This window comes from Corapipo altera, unplaced genomic scaffold, assembly GCF_003945725.1.
Source record: "Corapipo altera isolate COAL_440 unplaced genomic scaffold, ASM394572v1 212, whole genome shotgun sequence".
NCBI lineage: Eukaryota > Metazoa > Chordata > Aves > Passeriformes > Pipridae > Corapipo > Corapipo altera.
The window spans coordinates 2,822,059-2,845,941 of record NW_020884944.1 but is presented as its reverse complement, the minus strand read 5'-3'; the positions used below and the strand labels follow the sequence as shown (position 1 = coordinate 2,845,941).

The 23,883-nt window shown below is 37.2% G+C and overlaps 1 long non-coding RNA gene across 1 annotated transcript; it reads left to right on the top strand.

Moving 5' to 3' along the window:
* The first annotated feature begins 391 nt into the window (after positions 1-391).
* Positions 392-23,177, top strand: LOC113956071. The gene is made up of 3 exons (XR_003530739.1): positions 392-502; positions 14,479-14,484; positions 23,168-23,177. It is a non-coding gene; the product is annotated as an uncharacterized LOC113956071 (long non-coding RNA).
* Positions 23,178-23,883: the final 706 nt, after the last annotated feature.

The window sequence follows — 23,883 nt, the reverse complement described above, 5'->3', positions numbered from 1 at the left end:
AGTGTCCTGAGCTCTTCATCCTATGGGTGTACTCAGGCTGTCATTCACCTCCATTTGAATGAAAAATCACAGAATCATCAAGGTTAGAAGAGACCTTCAAGGTCATTTAGCCGAACCGCCAACCCAGCACGACCATAATCACCCCTAAACCGTAGAAAAAAGGTCCTCACTGTGCACCGTTTGCAGCGAATGAATCCACAGAAGACAGAGTTTGTCCAGGAAGAACTCTCTTACAACTTTATTACTCCATTTCTGTATACAGACTCTACCGACCCTAGGTCCGAGCTCTCCAGCCAGCAAGATGTTTCCTTATCTCCCCACATACCACACACCCCCAGTGACTGCTTCCAGCCACAGAGAACAGCCATGCTTCAGGCAGCTTTCCAGCTTGACCTTGTGATTCTTTTCACACACACCTTAATCTTAGCTCTGGCTCGCTCAGGACCACAATATTTTTGCTTCAGTATTTTCTTCTTCTTTTATCATCCAGGTGGCTGGTGCTGTTCATCCAGCTGCTTCTACACTAAACCATATCCCCAAGTGCATATCCAGATGCCTCTTGAACACTTACAGAGACAGTGACTCTAGCACCTCCCTGGGCAATTTATTCCAATGTCAAACCACTCTTTCACTGATTTTTTTTTTTCCTAATACCTAATCTGAACCTCCCCGGCACATCTTAAGGCCATTTTCTCTCATCTTTTCACTTGAGGTGTGACAGAAGAGACTGAGCCCCATCTCACTACAACCTCCTATCAGGTAGTTGTAAAGAACAAGGAGGTTCCCCCTGAGCCTCATCTTCTCCAGACTAAACAACCCCAGTTCTCTCAGCCAGTTCTCATAGGACATGTTTTCTAGACCCTTCACCAGCTCCATTGCCAAGTCAGATGCAAGAATTCATGGTCACCAGCATGCTGTATGCCAAAATATGATCTAAATATCAGAATCCAGATTAATATAATAAGTTTTTCTTCATATCTACTCCTTTGTCTCTGATTGTTACTTGAACTGATTTGTTTATTCCTATTAAACACCACTTATTCTTTATCCTTTAGCAACACGAAGGACTACTTATCCACACTTTTTATTTAAGTTTATTAGAGTGTGTCTGGAGGAGGGCAACCAAGGTAGTGAAAGGTCTTGAGCAGCTGAGGTCACTTGATTTGTTCCACTTGAAGAAGGGAAGCCTGAGGCGTGACCTCATTACAGTGCACAACTTCCTTAAGATGAGCAGTGGAGTGGGAGGTGCTGATCTCTGGTGACCAGTGGTAGGATATGAGCAAATGGAATGAAGTTGTATCAGGGAAGATCCAGACTGGACATTAGGGAAAGGTTCTTCACCCAGAGGGTGTTCAATCACTGAAACACCCTAGGGGAAATGGTCATAGCATCTATCCTGTCAGAGTTCAAGGTACCATCTGGACAGTGCTCTTAGTCATATGATATAGTTTTAGGTGGTCCTTCAAGGAGCAGGGAGCTGGACTCCATGATTCTTAGAGGTCCCTTCTTTCCCTTGAGATATTCAATCTTCTGATTTTATAGGTATTCATATATACAAAATACATGTGGCACTGAAACCTGTATAAACAAGAGAGATCTAGAGAAAGGAATATTTATGAGCAGATAAACAGAAGGCTTTACAAATGAGAGAGATCATCAGTGATTAGCTCTGAAAATTTTCTAGATGACTTTTCAGGTCACTCTAAGTTTATCATGTGCATATATAATGCAAACATGGACTAGATGCATTAATATGACATGTGTGTCCATGCAATATTCTGTTTGATCTGATATGAAAATATCAGAGCAAATATTAATGCAGGGAAAAAAATCCATTGTGAGTAGAGGAAATCTGACTTCAATGGGGCTGTAAATGCTACAGTATTTTTCTGTGCTATGCTGGTTACATCCATTGAAAACTCAGTCTATTAGTGCTTATTGCCATCCAGTGTTTATACTTCAAGAGCCTTATATCATGCCTTACACTGCCTCAGTCATTCCTTTCTTGGCTAACCTACATTTGGTATGCATCCATTTTTCTGGCCTGTAGCCCTTTGGATGTACATAAATAACTCAGTAAACTAACACTAACCATGATAAGTATTGCACTGGTAGTAAAAATCTGGATGTTTCTCATGGGGGGCTGAAAAACTGATTTGGCTTCTTTGTAGTCAGCTTCTGCTTGGAACAAACAAAGGTTATTTACAATGAAACATAACCCCATTCATCAGTTCTCAACAAATAATCATTCTGAAACAATTTAAATACAGAAAATTTGCTTTACAAGTCTAGTATAGAGTATGAAAATGCAGTTTGAGTGTTTCAATATGTGTTCAGCATGTGCAGTTTAAGAGTATATGGGTTGTTACTTGTGATTTGTTTCCCTTTGACAGCTGCTCATTCTATAAGGCATAGAGTATTTTATACTCTAGCTACAAAGATCCCTCTAAGCCATATTGGGGCGTTTTCCTTGCAAGGTGGCTCTTGTAGGAGCCAGTTTTTGTAGTAAGTGATAAAAGAATCATTTCTCTCTCTTTGAGAAATATACTGCATATACTCTGGGCAGAAGTATAATTCATAGCAGTAACGAATGTGTTACTAAGAAAAACAGAGGAGGAATATAGCAGTATTTGATTTGTTACATTTATTTATTTATTTGTCACATTTGATTGTTACCTTTCCCTTATTTGGTAAATTTTTGTTTTGTTTTTCTTATAATTTAGAGTTTTACTGCACTGGAATGCAGTTATCAATGCCTCTTTCAAGAATGGTGATTTTGTGAGTATTTCTGACAGTCAAAGATTGCAAAAGGGGCAATTTAAAGCAAACATGCATGCAGAAATCTTTATTTTTTTTTCAGCCATTCTGGAAAAGAGCTGGTATTAATTTCACATCAGATATACTGTCTTGATATTTCAGATATATGAAAAAAAGAGGCAGGAGGAGAAAAAGAAAGTAATGCTTTATGCCTAAGGTCAGTAATGAGTTTATAGGAGCAGCAGGATTGTTTATTTTGGGGTCAGGGATCTTCTGAATTGCCGTTTAATTTCAGCTACAGGTTCTTAATGAGTATAGCAAAAGCTGCATTGGTACTAAACATACGCTTTGAATAAAGCTTTTATGCCAACACCTTATATAAATCTCTGACCAGATTGTCAAAATGAAAAAAATCTCTTTTCATCTCAAAATCTGAAGGGAAAAATAAAAAAAGCCTAGATTAGGTAACGCTAATAATCCCCCTATACTTCAGAATCCAATGGTTATTCAGCCTCAAAGGATGCTCTTTTCTATGGCAGATTAAGATGCATGGGCCTTGCTAATGTTGTGATTGCAGCTTTCTTAATAATTATGGACATATGGTTTTATTATGTGTTTTAATTGATCAAAATTTCACTGTTCACAAATGTGGATATTTATTCCCATATAGCACTTTATTTAAAAAAAAAAAAACCAAACACTGGAATCATAGAATCTCCTGAGTTGGAGGGGATCATCAGGATCGTTGAGTCCAACTCCTGGCCCTGCAAAGGACACCCCAAGAGTCACACCATGTCCCTGGGAGCATTGTTCAAACATTTCTTGAACACAGACAGGCTTGGTGCTGTGACCACTGCCCTGGAGAGCCTGTTCCAGTGCCCAGACACCCTCTGGGGGAAGAACCTTTTCCTGATATCCAACCTAAACCTCCTCTGACTCAGCTTCAGGCCATCTCCTCAAATCCTGTCTCTGCTCACTAGAGTGAAGAGATCAGTGTGTGACCCTCCCCAGGAAATTGTAACTGCAGTGAGGTCTCCCCTCAGTCTCCTCCAGCTGAACAGACCAAGTGCCCTCAGCTGCTCCTCACAGGGCTTCCCCTCAAGGTCCTTCACCATCCTCATGGCCCTCCCTTGGACACTCTCTAACGGCTTAGTGTCTTTCTTATATTGTGGTGCCCAAAATTGCACACAATATTCAAGGTGAGGCCACACCAGAGCAGGACAATCATCATTTTTATATGTATAACTTTATATCTCACTGTTTTTGCGTAGTGTTATCAGAGCTATTTTTGCATATATATGCATCACCTATATGTACAAAGAGAATGTCTCTGGTCAAGATTGTCATTTTAGCATTTGAAGATATGTACAAAATTAACAGATTTCTTAAGTCCTCATCCAAGAAGAATCCTGTTTGCTTTTGCTTCTGAACAGAGAATACATTTTTTTCCCATACTGTATATATATACAAATGGTGCAAGAAAAATTTAAACGTATTTATTTCTGATGCTGTGAGTATGGAAAATTAACATTGAATTTAACAGTTAACTTCATATCCGTTGACCATTAGCCCCATAGGTTTTGTTTTTTTCTATTATACAAGTATTTACTCCCCTTTACACCTTAATTCAGGATTCAAAATTTTGTACATATCTTCTGTTGTCTTAATTGGGAGATGCAAAAAAAATCTGCAAGATTAACTATGCAGGGACATGTGTTCAAGTAATCTTAAAAAGTTACCTATTCCAATGACATTTTCTGTACTTCTTCACAGGAGAGAGGAGATAATTTTGCATCTGTGTAGAAAAAACTAATAACTTAGGTGTTTTTATAATTTTTTTTCTAAAACGTGAATGCACTCAGAAAATTTTTATGACAGAGTGAAAAATTTAGTGATGAATATACATAACTTACAGAATAGAAACATACTTTGAAACATGGTGTGATAGTCTTGAGAACATGATACAGGACAGAGTTCTATTTTCTAATACATGCTTTTTACCTTTTTTTCTTTGTTGTTTGGGGTTTTTTTCTGTTCCATTGAAAGGAATTTAAAAGGCTGTATGGTTGCGAAATGACTTCATCAGAGAAGTGAAGCTTTCTTGGTATAGTCCAAATGAAGATTTATTCCCTAATTTAAACTTCTGTCCTCATTGTCACTAGAAACTGCTTTTCTGCACATGTTCCTGTTTTAATTTTGGATAATTTCTAGTTCACCATTCAGTCAGGCAGCCCAGCTTTAGAAATAATCGCAGTTATGATGTCACACTGCTCCTCTCTTTGTTAGTTATATTATGTATAATTTGTGCTCTGTATGAGACTATCACAGTTCATCTTGTCTGCAGCTGGTTTTCATCATCAATAAAATCTTAAGTTTTATTTCAAATATAAATACCCATAATTAGAATGGAAAAACCCAAACCCTGTCCTATAAGGAATTCTAAATAAAGAATGATGAATGGCTTAGCAACTGTAAAGTTCCATTTACAATTCAGACTTAAAAGCAGTAAAAATAGGAGGAATTTACTTCCATTCTTTCGTGTAGGCATTTGTGAATCTATGTCCAGAACCATCACGACTTCATGATCCACCTTTGAAAATTCACCATTGTGTATTTTGGTACCATCTACTATAGATGATGCTGGAGAATGCTGAAAAGATGCAAAGATACATCTACTTTTGGTGCTTTAGCTTTGTTTTTTGGTTTTGATTTGGTTTTTTTTCTGTGTTCTGACATAGTCCTTTTCATTATTGTGTCATTTACAATGCCCATGAGTCAATTCCTTTATTTTGTCATTTACAATTCCCATGACAGAATCTCCCCGGTCTTAGAAGACATTTCTGAGCACCTCATTATTTGAGGGAATAATTGCCCTTCTTTAGATCTGTGACTAAGGCCTAAGTCTGCTATCTGTTGTCACCTAATATAGAGGAGCTTCTCCTGAAGAAAAGGTGGAGCACTTAAGTGGGGCTTATGCTTTGACTTGCTTCCTGGAGATGTCTGTTTCCATATTCTTAGTCAGATATGTACAAGGATGTAATTTAAATGATGGGTAAGATGTGTGCTGAGGTTCTGGCATATGTTACATTTGCTATTAAAAAAATCTGTTATAGACAACCACTTCTTTTTGGTTTATTGTTATGTATGACTTTAGACAATGAAAGCTGTGTTAACGTTTTTGCGTGTGGGTTGATGCCCTAAAGATTGTTATAAGAGGAGAAATGAAACAGTATTGAAATTGCCTTATGTATTGTAAAATTCGTACTAGGGAGATAGAGATTGCACATTTTCCTTAAAAAACATTCAATCTGAGTCTGACAGAAGTGCAGGGAATGGATAAAAAAATGGGGGAAGAAAAGAATAGGAAAACAGAAAAGACTGTCACATAGTAGTCAGATAAGATTTTTCATCTATGCACTTGCACTGCACTTTTCTTCAACACAATTGAAAATAATTCAGTGAATGAAGCTACTAGGAATGAAGTGGGTATTTCCAAGTGCCAGTCAACAGAAAAATGATAAAAATGTTGCAGAGCCTAATGTTGGTGTGCAGAACTAGAAAGTGAAATAGCAGTGTCCTTTGTATTCAATTCAGCTAAGTCTCCTGTAGTATTTAAATACTTGCATATTTTTAAGAAGTTCAATGAGAACAAAATGTCGAAGCCCACATAGGTCAGAGTTTTATAGTATGAAACCACATAATTCCAAGAAAACCGTGCATTATCGTTTATACAGACACTACTGTAAGCGTCTTTCTGTGCATTTGATATCATGGCAGTATCATCTGCTCCTGTCAAAGGAATTGTTTGCAAACTTACTTACTTCTAAACTCTCAGTTATTATTTGAACTCATAAGAATAAATGTCATGTGAAGTTTAAGTATAAGGCATAGTATTATTATTGAGGCAAAGAATTTGGAAATCATTACACAAGTGAACATTATGACACCTACTTCATTGATGTATGTTAAGTGGCTACAATACATTAATCTCCTTAATATTGGAAAAGACAAAGGATGATTTCTGACTTTCTGCAGAACTAGTGAGTAGTAGTTCCATGGCTGATAATGTTTCTTTTACCCACTCTACTCAGGCTGTCCTCTGCAGGACTGCTTCTGCACTGACACATGTCAGAAATGCTCAACAAACTGGTTATCATACGCTTGAGCCATTAAAAAAGTCCAGCACTAGGCAATATAAATTCATAGGATAAGGTCAGTAAATTTTACCTACCCTTTATGTTTCTCTTCCTTCAGGAACAGCCATGGTAGCACTGCTATCCCTTCTATTAGCAACAATATTTGGAAATCAGAAAAAATTCCTAATTTGACACCTGTTTCTATTGCTAAATAGATTTTAGGGATTTCTTATGCCTTAGAAAGCTCTTATAGCATGCAAAAATGTGAGAAATGACAAGGGTTGTAAGTTATACCAAGCTCTCAAGTGAGCTGTAATTAGTTGCCATCTTTGCAGCTCCAAGGTAAAATTGCACAGCTAAAAAGTGAAGTGAAGAAAGTGTTATCTGGATAAAATGTTGGTGACTTTAATAGTCTCCCTTCAAATAAATTTAGAGTTCTGATTAGGCTGATTGAGATACACAGTTTGGATGTGTTTGGGATGCTCCACATGTATAAGTACATGCATAAACATCAGTAAAATCTTATGAAAGAACAAAGAGGATTCTCATGCTAGAGTGAAGTAAAATTAAAGACTAAGAAAGTAATTTTAGCCTGGTTGACAAAAATTAGTTATAAGCTTGTAGTATCCTGTTACGGACATACTGCTTTCCAAGGCAAAATTTCTTTAAAGGTTTCCCAGAAAGTCTTGATCCAGATAGGGCTGGTTAATACAGGAGTGGTATATTAATTAAAGAAAATTTCCAGCTGACTTATACAAACCAGACAATATTGAGTACAATCTTGAATTTCGACACTGTCCCACATGCCTGGATGGCTGCACACGAGGACTTGTGTCCATGTGGAGCCCAGAGAAGAGTGGTGTCCCTCAGGGGTGGGTACTGTCTCCTGTTCAGCATCTTTGTCAGTGAAGAGGTCAGTGGGATCGAGTGCCACATAATTGTGCTACATAACATAAGCATTAGAATTCAGGATATCTTTCTCTGCCTATCTGCACAGTGCAGTCTGGTTTATATTGAGAGATATAATTAAGTTAATAGGAAAATAGTCCTTTCTACCTCCAACTACCTTTAGAACATTTTAATCCACATACATGTTCAGGATGTTTACGGGTAGAGTGTTGATTTCTGCAGATTTTTAGTTCCTTTTCACATTATGTATGTCTTTTACTGTTGTCTGTTTCTCTCTCTTTTTTTTTTTTTTTTAAAGGTTTTCCAGGCTTTAATCATCTAGGAAACCAAACACTGATATCTTACCTCCATTTCAACATATTCCTCTCCTGTATTTTTCCAAGAGATAGGAAGGAGCTGCATGGCTGGCTTTTGCTCACAGTTCCCTCAAAGCAAGGCAAGTCCCTTCTGATATGTGGGTTTCCAGGTACCTTTCTAAATCTAAAGACAGATGGGAAATAGAGTTGTAAATTGTTCTTCTTCCTTTCCTCTCACTACCCAGAACAACTTCATAACTGATAGTCTAGCAGAATTAAAACTTTCATTAGCAGTGGTAAAGGGAATGACGGAACACAAATATCTGTTGTTTTTTATAAACTATCTTTTAGGATTTTTATGAACTCTCATTGTATGCAGAGTTCAGCTATCATCATGTTATCGGAGATGCAGCTCTTGGCAACAGACAAGAGACACCAGTACATACACTGAACTCATTCATTCTGCCTATTTGTGCTGAATGTGTTCTTCTTATGTGAAAAGACGTAAGATATTGCGTGAACACTCATCGATCAAACTCAACTTGCTACAGTGTAGGCTGTTCTATTTCACCTTAGAGACAAGTTTATCTTAGCACACATAGTCCCACGAAAGCCATCTTAGCGCCCAGCTGTTCAGTTCCTGTTTCCACTGCAGTGTGAACATTTTTTTGCCTTTTATTTTTAATAATTTTGAAATTCCTTCTACTTCATCTTCCTTGTGCTGCCTGGACACAATACAGCTGATAAGATGCACTGTTTTCTTAGCAGGTGCAGGAAATCATCAGGAGAAACTGGCTAGAGAAATATTGCTTTCATTTAACATCATCATTTCTACAAGAGTGTATGAATATTTTAGCCAGCAAAAGACAAGGATGACAAACAAGCTCTTTTTACCTTGCCCTGTAAAAATGGCAAGTGACTGTTTTAAGGAGTGCAAATTTTATCTAGTTTAAAAAATCAAATCCAAAACACACCAAAACATTTTTCCTAGAATGAAGGAGTTTAAAATATCTTCAAATTTTATTTATACCATAGAAATTTCCTATTTTTCCCACATTTTCCTACTATTCTTTCAAGCTTTAGAACAAATTGGGAAAGTAATGTTCAAATACAAGCCACTTGAAACCATGCAGTATTTCTATACATTAGAGTTTCATCTTATGTTTTCCAGGTTTGGTCAATATTAGTGATTGGTAAACAATATAGATACTAAAATGGAATATCAAACTGTGACTGATTCTCAATCCTCTTGAAAGTAATAATTTTAAGTCAAGATTCTGGATATGATGTGAAATACCTCTCCACCAAAAATGCAGAAGAATTGCAATGGGAAAGGCTTGGACCTGCATTCAGTTACAAACTCCCTGAGAGCCCATATAAACATTACTTTCCTATCTTTGTTATAAAGGTCATACTTCCATCAGCACCCTCAGGCAGTTGGAAAGCAGAGAGTGTGCCCACAGGTCAGAGATTTGCCTAGGACTGAAAACACCAGTCTGCAGGAAAAATGAACGTTTCATTCTCAGAATAGCTGGTGTGTACGTGTGCACACAGAAGATTTAGCCTGCACCACATATTGTCAGTGAAGAAAAACAACTGGTTTTCTTCAGGAGACTATCTCTTTGATACTGTTTTGTGAATCAAATTTCATATGGATTTGAAATCCTTAATGTGAATTTATGGAGACACACTGAACAAGTTCATGTCTTCAGCTCATTTAACCTTCTACTGGGGTTTGTAAAATGAGTTTATCAAGCATGATATGATGTCTAAATGCCTTTTAAACATTTTTAAAAGTTATGTCAGTCGCCAATATGTTTAAAAAAGTGAGATACGGAAATCAAGTTCTCTGAAGTTAGGAAATGACAGAATTTAAATTCAGTGTAACCTGAATTTTAACACTTTAAACTGCATGCAGAAACTGTTTCATGTCTGAGACTTTCAAATTCAGTCTCCTGATAGCACTGATTCCCAGCAACCTATGCTCTTCTCTCTTTCTCAGAGTGGTGATGCAGGCTTTTAAGTGACCTCCAGCAATAATTCTAGATTTACTTTATGCTTGTTTTCTTTCATATTATCACAGGCATTTTTTTAAATTACACCTTCTCTTGTGAGTAAATATTAAGTTCTTTTTCTCTTGTACAGTCATGACTGGGGACCGAAAGTAATACACCATTGTTTATGTGAAATTATAAAATATAGCAGAAAACATAGAACTGGCAACATCAGTTCTCGTGTTTCCTGCATTATCGTTTTATTTTCAAACGTAATGGTATTTTAATATAGATACTTTTTTAGAAATTTGATGGGCAGGTTTTATCATGGTGGAGATGTTAGATGAAAAAAACTATTACAAGGGCATGTGTATTCTCTTATATTGTGAAATAGGACATGATACCTGTGTATACGCTTAGCTCGATCAATAAGGCTGTGTTTGACTTTTGTTCTAAAAAGGGAATACTGCTATCTGATCTTCCTTTTTAAATACTCTAGATTTTTTTTTAAATATCTCCAAAATATAAGCTCTTAATATTTGAATTGAGGTGTGATTTGCTTAATGGGAAGAAATTGAGGAATCTAATAGGATTATATATTTTAAAGATTCCCTGGGAGGCTTATTTTGGTTAATTCCCTCTTTCTCTTCCAACTGCTGTGTCCTGTGAAGGCATTGTGAAGATGCATGATTTTCTTTCAGAGAGGAGAAAAATGGCCAAATGAGATTAGGTTAATGGGTTTCCCTTTATCCAGCTGCAGTCTTCTCAAGAGACTTGATTGATATTTTGCTGTTTTCACATTCTATTACAGTCCTTGCCATTTGAATGTTCACCATTTTAATGTCTTGAATACTCTGTAAATTATAACATAGGTACTCCCACCTTATCTATATACTGATTTTTGCTGGACCTATCAATTTTATCTTTCTTTAATCTGTAACTTTACTAACTACTTAAAAAGTGAAATATAGGACCAATCAAACCTTAAAAATATTTAAAACAAAGCAATGATTTAATCTATTGTCTTTCACAGATAGTATGAGGTTCTATACCCCAGCCCTGTTTTAAATGATGCTGGGAAGATTTGTGTGAACATATTTATCTGCTAGTTTTGTTTTGGTTTTTAGCGAGCTTGGTTTAAATAAATACCTTCTTACTGAGGTGAGACTATTCTCTTATTGTGTACTGTTCTGTTTCTCTGTCCCTGGGATAAAGGAGATATAAATGAAAAGTGAGAGTGTGGAAGAGCCATCATGACCCCTAACTTATGGAATAAGGGTTACTGAGGCAAAAGGGGAGGTAATGGGAGCTAACAGTGTTAAGGATATATGCTGGAGCTGGATTGTCCAGAGAGGAAAGTGGAACAAAGGAAAACTCCAGGAAGAAGAAAGAGAGGGAATGTGAGTGGAAGAAAGAGAAAATTTTCCATTCCTTTCAAGCTTGAGAATAACCCTGCTTACATGCTTTTCTCTTCTTAGCAGTCAGTTCTACCTCGCCTTCTTCCCTTTCCTTTCCCCTTTCTCCTTCCTCTTTTGCCTTTGGAGGGGATGTAAAAAAGAAAAGAAAAAATGAAAAGCGCAGAGGGAAAAGCAAGAGTGTAATTTTCTTCGTTAACTCCAGGACTGTGTAGATTGCTTCCCCTTTCAGGTGATGTGCTTAGTGTTGTTCTGTAATTGCCCACTTGTCTGCATTTTTCATTTTGTCAGTAGTTGTGATGAGATAAAATTGGGAAGAGGGGATGACCTATATAACTGGTTTGAATTCTGTCTGTAAGTCATCATGTTTCTTGTATGTGTAAATGTATTTTGTATAAATTGGAATGTATCATGGGAAGAAGTTGCCAGACAGAACTCAATGAGCACAGAAACTGATTTCATCGTTAAAGCAGTTCAATGTTAGAAATTGCTCACGTACACTAAGAATGAAATGTTCCTGAACGCATGGCCTGGCTTTTTAAGAACAGCAATTTTTTTTTTTATTCATAATCATTCTCGTTCTCTTTTTGGCCCATATTGTGCGGGTTCTTGGGTGGGTTTTTTTAATCAGTGCGGAGAAAGTTGAAAATGCTACTGAATCTGAATATTAGGCTTACCCGAAGTGAACAGCCACAAAAGATATTAGGTGATACAGACTTGAGCCTGAAATACTAAATGAAGTGTGCCTCTTTTGTCGTCAAGAAAAGGTAGGTTTTTGAGGTGAAGGTAAACTGTGAAGCAGTAGAAAATACACCATTAAGTTTAATATCTTATAATTAGTAAGAAAATTATGTCCACCTAGCAGTTTCAGCATTTTCGGAAAACAAATCAACAATATGAACAAGTTGGAGATAATTATTTTTCGTTATACCTCTATTTCTATGGTTTTAATTCAGGAATCCATGTTGGCTCATACTGTGGTTCTGTCCTACTTTAGTAGTCAGGTGGTTGATTTTTTTTCTTCCACATCTTTGATTACACCTCCATAAAAATGAAAGGAGCCTCATCAGATTTTAGTTTGTCTGGGAACTTTTCCTAGCTCTTGAACCTGAATGAATATTTAAGCAACTCATAATGCAACAATTGTTATTCCAAGGGAAAATAAAAGCAATACTCTTCTGAACATCACTGTCACCTGATGGAAAGGTAATGGTACCTCTGCAGAATAGAATAAAATCAAATCCTAATTGTTTTGGTCAATTCGACTTGCCAGCAAGTCATGCTTTAATCTCTGTATAAATTATAAGCCTTTTCTCTGTTCAAATTCCTTTGGGATCGCTGTCTTTGACTTCTGTCTATTTAATGCAGCTCAGCTAGCGAGTGCTTTTGGATAATGTCATGATATTTCCATTAAAGAATTCAAAGTTGGTGAGAAGAAATGTGTCAAGCTGCTGTTATTCAGTCGAGATGAGTTGCAGCATAAGCCTGTGCTTTGGCAAATTCCTCAAGCACTGTAAAGGATGTTAGTGAATAAACTGAGGTGCAGGATCCAAGGACAAAGCTGTTTGCCTTGAGTACCGATCAGGGTAAACTGTAATTCCAATTACACCAGGGTAAACTGTAATTCCAATTTCTGGTGCTGGTGGCTGATGAAGAAGAAGAATATACCAGTGATTGCAGTAGTTTTTGGGAAGGAGTTCAGCATGTAAGGGAAAGACAGAAGTTTTAGCATCAATTATTTTTTTCCGAAAGTTAGGTCATGGGAAAATTATGGATTCATGAAGTTACAGTCTTGGTTTGCTCTTGATTAAGCATCTCCTGCTTTTCCTTTTTTTCTAGTCCTAAATATAGTATACAAAAACATTCTCTATAGTGAGGCTGCTAAGTATTTAGTCTAGCCCCTACTTTACAAAATGTCTAATTTTCTCAAAGACCACTACTCTTTTGATTTTCTCTTTATGCAGGAAATATGAGGAAGCTCATGATATTGTGAAACAGGGTTGAAAATTGCCATCAGTATCAAAAGACTAGAATGTCATTATAATAAAAACATTTAAATCCCTCAAATACTTGTGGAGTTGGGTAGTTTAAACACATAGTTTCAAGTACAGACTAGAAGAAATTATGTACAACAGTTTGAGATGCAGATCGTTCATTGGTTTGTTCAGTCTAAAGGCTCAAAGATTTTAGTATGGGAATTTAAAATTAAAAATGAAAAAATTCTTTTAAAAAAGGTATTTCTAACCACCTTTTGTAAAAGCCCTCCTGAATACATGTATAGGCACCCTAGAGTTCACACAAATCCTGCTATTTATCAATCTGTTTGAATGACCTTGAAATGCTGTCATCCTGACTCCAATCAGCTATATTCCTGGAGAGAAGGGGGAAAGAGCTGGAGGGGACATAGTGGAAAATGCATAAGTAAGAAGGAAAAAAATAAGAAAAATGCTCTTTTCTGGGGAGCTTGAGTTATAAGATTAGATTATAGCTAGCAGAATCAAGGGCACATAGGCATGGCACATGATGATTATGATTTATGGGAGCATTAAAAGGGAAGAAAATCAATATATATTCTAAAAGTTCTGTTTTGCTAAGATTAATCTAAACCCCCTCCTTGGGTTTGTGATGACAGAGGAAGGCTGTGTTGATAAGAACTTTTCCTTTTTTCCCTACCAATAGTTTCAACAACTGTTAATGTACAAATCCAGTTTTAAAAAATGAAGCTTTTGTAGTCTTTCATTTTTAAGTATAAAAGCCAGTAGGTACAATTTGCAATAAATTTGAGGTCAAATGTGACATTAGATAGACATCTTCTACAAATAAACAAAGTTATAATGAAGTACATGACGATACTATTAGCAGGATACAAAACCAAAAGATCAGTCTCTGCACAAAAAGAATATTCTCCCTTCAACTCTTTCTGCCAGTTATCTTCTTTGTTTTGAAGTCTGTAGCAAAGTGGTGTCTTCAGCTGAAGGTCTATGCTGTTTTTACGTATATAACTTAGTGCACTGTAGTTCTAATCAGATGTTTGTAGCAAGTTAAAAACTGTATCATAATTTTTGTCTAATGAATGGTATATATTGATTTGATACCATTTTCTTCTGTGGTTGTCCAAAAAGATTTCTTCTGACACTTTGTTATTTTGAAACATATATACACAAGTATTTTGTTCTAATAATATTAAATCCATTATTTCTAGGGATTATAGAAAAGAAAGAAATGCAGTAATAACATAAATGTAGCAAACAAGCCAAATGTCTCTCTCCATCTTCCCCATCCTATTATTGTCATACAAACATAATCAGGACTAGGACAGGTAAAGACACACAATTAAGACTCTTCTGGTTCATGAACACATTGACTAGAAATGGTAAATGCATTGTATACTTTTTCTTAGGTGTCCATGCAGTCCTTGGTCTTACCTTACTATTTTAAAATACTACCTTTGAGCTGTGGGGGTTTTTTAAACCACTCCTTTTAAAACAAAAGCATAAAAACAAACAAACAAAACTTAACCAATAGCATCCTAAAAACAGACAGATGAAGGGGTATTTCACTGAATTAATTTTGTTCCTGGAGGACTAACTTCTAGTCAGAGAGTAGAGTTTGCAAAGAACACCTATCAGAGTATCTGCTGTAAAATAGAAACCAGTTAATGGGAACATCTGAAGGAGAAACAAATGATGGGAGAAGTTAGATACCCCTCACCCCCATACCACCTCCAAAAACACCCCCTTACATTATGGGATGTTCTACCCACATGGAAAAACCTTCTTTTCCATAGTTCTGTATTTATTTAAGAGGTACATTGGCTCTTAAATATCTCTGAAATTAACTGCAACTCCTCAGAATGGCTGTAGGTATAATTATAGATTGAAGAACCATAATTACTGCACTGCAGAATCTTAAGAAAAAATATGAACTATGAAATATCTTTACTAAGTTTACTTCTGAAAAAAAAATTCTGTATGTTTGTATTTATTAATAGTATTTAAAATTCAAATATACCTATAAATGGCACTAAAAGTTGTATTGGAAGAGTAGTAGTTGTATTGGAAGAGGTAAATAATGAATAAAGTTCTATATGCCAAGGTACTGCAAAATTCTCATTAGAAATAATTGCTTTGTGACTATCAATCAGTGAAACTTTGCAATATTTCTATGAATAGAGAAGTGATAATCTGTTGCTTCATTTCAACTACTTTGTTAGTATGAAGTCTGTTTGATGAAGCCAATGACAATATATGGAAAGGAAATAAGAAGTCTGTGTTACCACTTCAGTCTTAGAAGAACACAGTAATTAGATAGTGAGAGTTTGATTTTGTTTATAAAACTCGTTTAGATACTAACTCTAAAAATGAATCTCACTTCTCTTTTAATATAATTATTTCTTCAGAGCTCATGTATATCTTTACAACTAAACCAAAATTCATGAGTAGGGTAGGCTAAAGGAAAAGTGTATGTTAAGTTATACAGTAAGGAGAAAGGACTGTTTATGGCATAATCCCTCTCCAGACAAATACTGCAGTTATTAAAAGATGCCTGGAAGCAGAAGTGTAGAAGACTCTCATATTTCACAATAAATGTGTAGTTGAATTCACGGCATGCTAGAATCCATGAAGAACAGGCAGAGGGTAAGGGCTCAATGCAAGTGTGTACCTTTCTTTGAGTTCCTTCAACAACAAGAATGCAGTTACTCAGTAAGGGAGCATGGAATAGGCTTCCATACCTTTCAGTTTTTTGAAATCATTGTAAGTATTTATTTTAAATGAAAAATAAAGAATAATTTCAGGTTAAAACTTAGTCTTAATAAATGTAAAACCCAAATCTTGTAGCTTGTCCAAGAATGATTATTCAACGTATGTGTGATGGTATTTGGAGCAGACTTGTAATTAATTGCACAAACTTTGAGAAAATGTGAAACTAGAATTAAAAAAAAGAACATTAAATTGTTTTACATTATGAACCATGGACACTCATCAACTTTCCTGGTGTTCATATTTCTGTTACAGTAATTCTCACTGTGTTTAGCTTTTTAATTTTAAAATCTTCCTTAAAGATTACAGTTTCCTGAAGAATGACTCTTTTTATTTTAAAAGCAGCAGAATCAAGATATTTTTGTTTGCTGAAATTAGTAACTGATGTCAAGTATTTGAAAGGAAATGTATAAAAATGAATGAATACTTCTTCCATATATGTTTATTTGTTCTTCTCTTTGGTAGAAATTATATCTGACCAACTAATTCATCATTAATTCTTTCACATAAGTTATGGTTTAATGTTTATTATGTTTGCAAGTTTCAGTGAACATAAGGTTTAATTTTAAATGAAACCATTAGAATGTGTGAGTTATTTTCAGTCACTGTGAGTGTATTTGCATCTCCTTAAATTTACCATTCTTAAAGGATGTAATCTGTGTGAGAGAGAAAAGGAACTATTTTCAACTGTAGCATAGAGAAAAACCCATCCTATGGGGACATGCTTCAACATTTCCATCTGTTTGAGACTGACAGATTGAAAAATCTCTTGCCATTTTTGAATACTTTTGTCAGAGAATAATTGAAATTGTCTGTTACACAACCTTCAAGATCAAATAGTGACATATTTAGAGTCTATTTTGTTATCCCCCGCCATAGATGGTAATATTAAAGGAAACATCCATTCTGATTTTCTTTTAATTTACTGGCAGAGTAGTGTTTCTCCCTCTGAATTTTACCATCATCAGCTGGCACTAACCAGGCATTTTCAAGTTTTACCTCATTCAGTGTACATTTTACATAATTCAGATCACTTTCTACACATTCAGTAATGCAATTCTGTATTTTTTGGTACTTCTAGATAATTTAATTGATAAATTGAAAGTAATGCACTGAACAATTAATTATTCCATTTTGAACTCTGAAATAACAAGAAACTATTCCAAAGACTTTGATATTTCCATTTGTTAGGAATATGTGACCAGATAAAATCATGACCAATACCATTCCTGCTATAATACTGCTAAACAGTGATTTCCTGAGAATATAGTGTTGTCAAGAATGACTACAGATATTACTTTCCTACTGTTCTCTAAGCCTAACTGAAGGAATAGAGGAAGGAATTGAGAATTTAACATAAAAATGTGTTACTGAAATACTAATTATTGAGTGAATAAACTTTGAAACCAGAGTCCTAAGCAGATTTAAGATTTACATTTCTAGGTCTTACAGGCCTTTCATTTCTAAGAGTTCACTTGGAACATGAGTGAAAGTAAATAAGTTTCCTACAAGATATAATGCCATTGAGCTTGATCTAAGGTGGATTTTTTTCATCTTGAAACTTATATTGCTAAAGACAGCAAATAATAAAATGCAGAATGCAGAACTGCTTCAGTGTCCTTGTTACATTTATCACAAGTACCTTTTAAGATAAACAATGGAAAATGTGACTAAAAATTTGCTTTAGGAACAAACTACCAGCTCTGGTGAAATGAACTCTTGAGTAAACCTGTAGCTTTGTAGACTACAAAATCATGAGTATTCTAATGTTTATATTGGTCTTGCGTTTCATTTCCACTTTGCGGATGGTACTGTGTTTTGTTTTTTCTCTTTTTTCAGTTCTCTCTACTGTACACTGGGATAACCTGAAAGAAAACACTTTAGTCTTATGTATTTCCTATTTGAATACCAGTTTGCATAAATTATGAGCTAAATATTTCATTTGTCGCACTAATAAGGGCAGACAATGACATAATACAAAAGCCTATGGTATAAGATACATTAATTTCTTATTGTCTTAGCAGAGACATTGACTTATGTTTTGAGTACCTATAATGCTTGTGAGAGCTACTGGATAAATATGCTTGGATACTACCACAGCTTTTTGGCAAATGGTTAATTTTTGACAATGGTTAATCACAAGAAGAGAACATTGGAAGCAGAAGGGGACGTCCATTTTCACTGCAAGCATCTTAATTATATTTTAGGGTAAGACAGTCCACATGCAAGATCAATCTTTAATCTGATCTGTTCATATTGTTTAGCGGAATGCATCTTGAGTATCAAGGCATCAGGTTAGAAGATACTACAAAAATTAAAGGAATTAAGATGATTACTTGATTAAAAAAAAGTTCCTGCATACTTTAATATATTAGTTCTAGCCAAAATTGTTATCTTCCACTCACAAGTGAAAAAAACTCCAATCAAACCAAACAAAAACCAGAACCACAAACAAAGAAAACAGAATCAGTAAAAAGTGGCAAGAATGTTGACACTATTTTATGACAAAAGTTGGTATTTTCCTTCCAGTTAAATGTACATTGCTATGTCAGCTTCTAGATTTCAGGTAAGTGCAGAACAAATGAGACAAAGAATGGAACAAAAAGCCAGGGAAAATGAATCATGGTCAGTTTGTTCCCTGAAGCTGATGTAGGATGCCAACAGTGACAACTTCATTTGCTGTACTTCATTGATGACCTGTCAGTATTGCTTTTGGGACAGAGATCTAGATGTAATGACCGTGCTGAAGATGGTTCTGTTTTTTTATTCCTGCTTTGTATTTACATAAAGAGAGGATAAACACTCAAGGTCAGGCAACCTGATCTAGTTGAAAGTGTCCCTGATCACTGCAGGGGGGTTGGAATAGTTGACTTTTAAAGGTCTCTTCCAACTCAAACCATTTGACGATTCTGTGATGGCTTTCCAGATGCAAACAGAGCAAAACAGAAGAAGAGGCCTGAGTTCCAGGCTTATTCCTGCTAGTCCTGCTGCACTGTGTTACATTATTGGGGAAGATGTCCTCAAGAAGAAAAGTTGTTTTCTTCCTGATTAGTTAGCACATCAGTTGAAAATGAGATTTGTGTGAGCCATTGCAGAGAATGCTGTATGGAGACAGTTGCTGTTATGACCTTAATCATTATACTACTAGGTAAAAAAGGTATAATATATGCATATGCACAGAGCAATATTTTGTTCTGTAAGTACACACTTGTGATAATGATAAACTCAATAAAACTGTTTTTTTGATAAAGTTTTGGTTTTTTGATGACACATATGGAGCTAAATCGGGCTCCACATTTTGCTGTTCTTCTCATGTCTTGCATCAAAAATTCTGTGGATCACTAAGACAAAAAGATAAGTCATGCAAAATCTACTGTGGGCTTTGAAAGCCGTAACTATGGCTAGGCAGGTGAGACATAGACACTATATTGTGCTGTGATTTGCCACCTATATAATGACTGATTCCTGTATATGGCTTAACCCAGTAAGACACCAAACAACTTGTGAAAGATATTAATTCATTAATTAATGCTTAGTAGCTCAGTAAAAGTTTAAGATAATCCTCAATTTCTGTGTTAGGCTTTTAATACTTTAATAGAGAAGAAATAAGCACGCTACCCTTAGCAAAAATAGTCATACAAAAAGTTCATTACAATTTAAATAACTTCCCAATAAAAAAAAGAATAAGCATATATCTCATAGGCTGTAATTGTTTCAATATTTATTCTCTTTTTCTGCTTCTAATTCCTTTTGTTGTCTCCTTCAGAACCTTCCTAATGGCAATATACATAGCGGCAGTGGAATCTAGGCAAAATTAATTCTAGTTTTTCTTTACCAGTATCTATGAAACTTCCTATTTTTTTCTCCAAGGAAATTTGGCAGAACTAGTATTAATTTACACAGAAAAAATAATTAGACTGTATAGCTAAGAGGATTACATAAGTTAGCAGTGAATCCCTGAAAAAACATTTATGGACAAAGGATAATGTGTTGTAATTTTAAAATGTTACACAGTGCTCTGAGAAGCCTTCCAGGTTTGTTTTAATGGGTGTATAGGAGCTACAATTTTAAAATGTGCTCAGATGCATCTGATTTTATCACAGAATCATAGAATATACTGAGTTGGAAGGGACCCATCATGTCTGTTTAATATCTTTATTGATGATCTGGATGAGGGAGTTGAGTGTACCATTAGCAAGTTTGCAGATGACAGCAAGTTAGGGGGGTGTGTTGATCTGGCAGAAGGCAGGAGGGCTCTGCACAGGGACCTGGACAAGCTGGAGAGACAGTCTGATTCCAACAGGATGAGGTTCAACAAGGTCAAGTGCCGGGTCCTGCACTTTGGCCACAACAACCCCCTGCATCGCTACAGGCTGGGGACAGAGTGGCTGGAGAGCAACCAGGCGGAAAGGGACCTGGGAGTTTGGATTGACAGGAAGCTGAACGGGAGCCAGCAGTGTGCCCAGGTGGCCAAGAGGGCCAATGGCATCCTGGCCTGTATCAGGAACAGTGTGGCTAACATGCAGGGAAGAGATTCTTCCCCTGTACTCAGCACTGGTGAGGCCACAGCTGGAGTAGTGTGTCCAGTTCTGGGCCCCTCAGATCAGGAAGGATGTGGAGGTGCTGGAGCAGGTCCAGAGAAGAGCAACAAGGCTGGTGAAGGGACTCAAGCACAAGTGCTATGAGGAGAGGTTGAGGGAGCTGGGGTTGTTTAGCCTAGAGGAGACTGAGGGGAGACCTCAACTCTCTACAGCTCCCTGACAGGAGGTTGTAGCCAGGTGGGGGTTGGTCTCTTCTCCCAGGCAGCTCTAAGTAAGACAAGAGGACATAGTCTTAAGCTCTGCCAGGGGAGATTTAGGTTGGATATTAGGAAGAAATTCTTTACAGAGAGAGTGATCAGACATTGGAATGGGCTGCCCAGGGAAGTGATGGATTCACCGTCCCTGGAGGTTTTAAGATGAGATTGGATGTGGCACTTAGTGCCATGGTCTAGTAACCACAGCGGTGTTGGATCAAGGGTTGGACTTGATGATCTTGGAGGTCTTTTCCAATCCAGTTGATTCTATGATTCTGTGATCATCGAGTCCAACTCCTGGCCCTGCACAGGACACCCCAAGAGTCACACCATGTACCTGAGAGCATTGTCTAAACAGTTCTTGAACTCTGTCAGTCTTGCTGCTGTGACCATTTCCCTGGGGAACCTATTCCACTGCTCAACCACCCTTTAGGTGAAATACCTTTTCCTGATATCCAAGCTAGACCTCCATTGACTCTGACTCATGATCAATATATTTGTGAAAACAGATCAAACTTCAGGTTTATTGTTATCTTGTGTGCTCACTGTATGGCATGTACCATGGAACTGAAAGTAGGGCTAAGCTGCATCTTTGTAGCAATACCACTCTGAATTTAGAGATATAAGTTCTTTCTTTTAGAGCTGTTACATTCATATAGGCAAAAAATGGTGAAAATGCTTAAAGTTTTAAATAGTGGAGGAAATACAATATACTGTGCTATGTGCTACTAGAAGAGAGTTGGAAGAGTTAGCTTATTCATGTTGCAGTCTATCTGCACTGAGAAGTGTAGTAAAAAATGGTCTTTCCTAGACCTCAATCATGTACAAAAAGAGTTAACCAGTCAAGGATTTATCTCATGAATTATACATGATAATAAGTAATCTCAAATCTCTTGTAGGCTGGAAATTGATACTAGGAGTCAGGAACTTCTGTGGACTTTTTCTGGATGTGAACAAAATTCAAGTAAGCAATTTGTAGCTGGCAGACAAAGTGATGTGTAAAGCAGTTACTTAATTTGACCTTGTTAATATCAACAATCTACTGAGCTCTAGGTGTAAAGTCACATTATATCTATCAATTAACTTCTGGATCCTGAATTTTTCAGTTTCAAATGCTGTATTGACTGTTCATGAAATCACAGAATATGCTGAGTTGGAAGGGACCCATAAGGATCACTGAGTCCAACTCCTGGCCCTGCACAGGATCATCCCCAGGAGTCACACCATGTGCCTGAGAGTATCATCTAAATTCTTCTTGAACTCTGTCAGGCTTTGTGCTGTGACCACTGCCCTGAGGAGCCTGTTCAGTGCCCAACCAGCCTCTGGGGGAAGAACCTCTTTCTAATATATAACCTAAACCTCTCCTGACACCTTCCAGGAATGGCCTTCCAACTTCAGGCCATTCCCTTGGGTCCTTGTCACTGGTCACCACAGAGAAGAAATCAGTGCCTTCTCCTCCTCTTCCCCTTACAAGGAAGTTGTAACTGCAGTGAGGTCTCCCCTCAGTCTTCTCCAGGCTAAACAGACCAAGTGCCCTCAGTTGCTCTTCGCACAGCTTCCCCTCAAGGCCTCTCACCATCTTCATTGCCCTCCTTTGGACACTCTCTAATGGCTTAATATCTTTCTTATATTGTGGTGCCCAAAACTGCCCCAGTATTCCAGGTGAGGCCACGCCAGTGCAGAGCAGAGTGGGACAATCCTCTCCCTCACCCGGTTGGCAATGCTGGGCCTGATGTCCCCCTGGACATGGTTGGCCCTCCTGGTTGCCAAGGCACTGATGACTCATATTCAACTTACCATTCACCAGGATCCCCAGGTCCTTTTGCCAGCATTGCTTTCCAGCATTTTCTGGATCAGTTTTCCATCTCATTCCCCTGTCTGTCCATACATCCAGTGTTGTCCCATGCTGATGTAGAATCTGGCACTTTACCCTTGTTGGACTTCCTATGGTTGGTGGTTGCCCATCTTTCTAATTTGTAAAGATCTCCCTGCAGGGCCTCCTGCCTTTGAGAGAGTCAACAGCTCCTGCCAGTTTTGTGTCATCTGCAAACTTGCTCAGTGTCCCTTCCAGTCCTGTGTCCAAGTCATTTATGAAGATGTTGAAGAGCACAGGTCCTAAGATGGAGCCCTGTGTTATCCCACTAGTGACAGGTCACCAGTCTCATGTCACCCCAGTCACTGTTACCCTCTGTGTTCGACCTGGGAGCCAATTGCTCATCCACCACATGATGTGTTTATCCAGCTCTGTGCTGGACATTTTGTCCAGAAGGATGCTGTGACAGTACCAAGAGCTTTACTGAAATCCAAAAAGATTACATCAACAGGCTTCTCTTGATCAGCTAGGTGGGTTACCTTGTCGTAAAAGGAAATCAGGTTTGATAAGCAGGACTTTGCTCTCCTGAAGCTGTGCTGGCTGTGACCAATGGCTTGTGTTGTCTTTCAGGTGTTTCTCAATACTTCCCAGAATAATCTTCTCCACAAATTTACCAGGCACTGAAGTGAGACTGACAGGCCTGTAGTTTCCAGGGTCCCTCTTCTTGTCCTTCTTGAAAATCAGGACAATGTTCACCACCTTCCAGTCAACTGAGACCTCTCCAGATTTCCAAAACCGCTCAAAAATGATCCCTAGAGGTGAATCACATCAGGCTCCACAGATTTGTAGGGATCCACTTGGAGAAGCAGATCCCACACAGTTTCAGGGTTGACTGGGATTTGATCATTCTCACAGTCATAGTCTTCTAGCTCAGGGCACTGAGATCCCCTTGGTCCATAATCCATTCTCCTGATCATAAAAACACTATACCTTAAACGGAATGCAAGT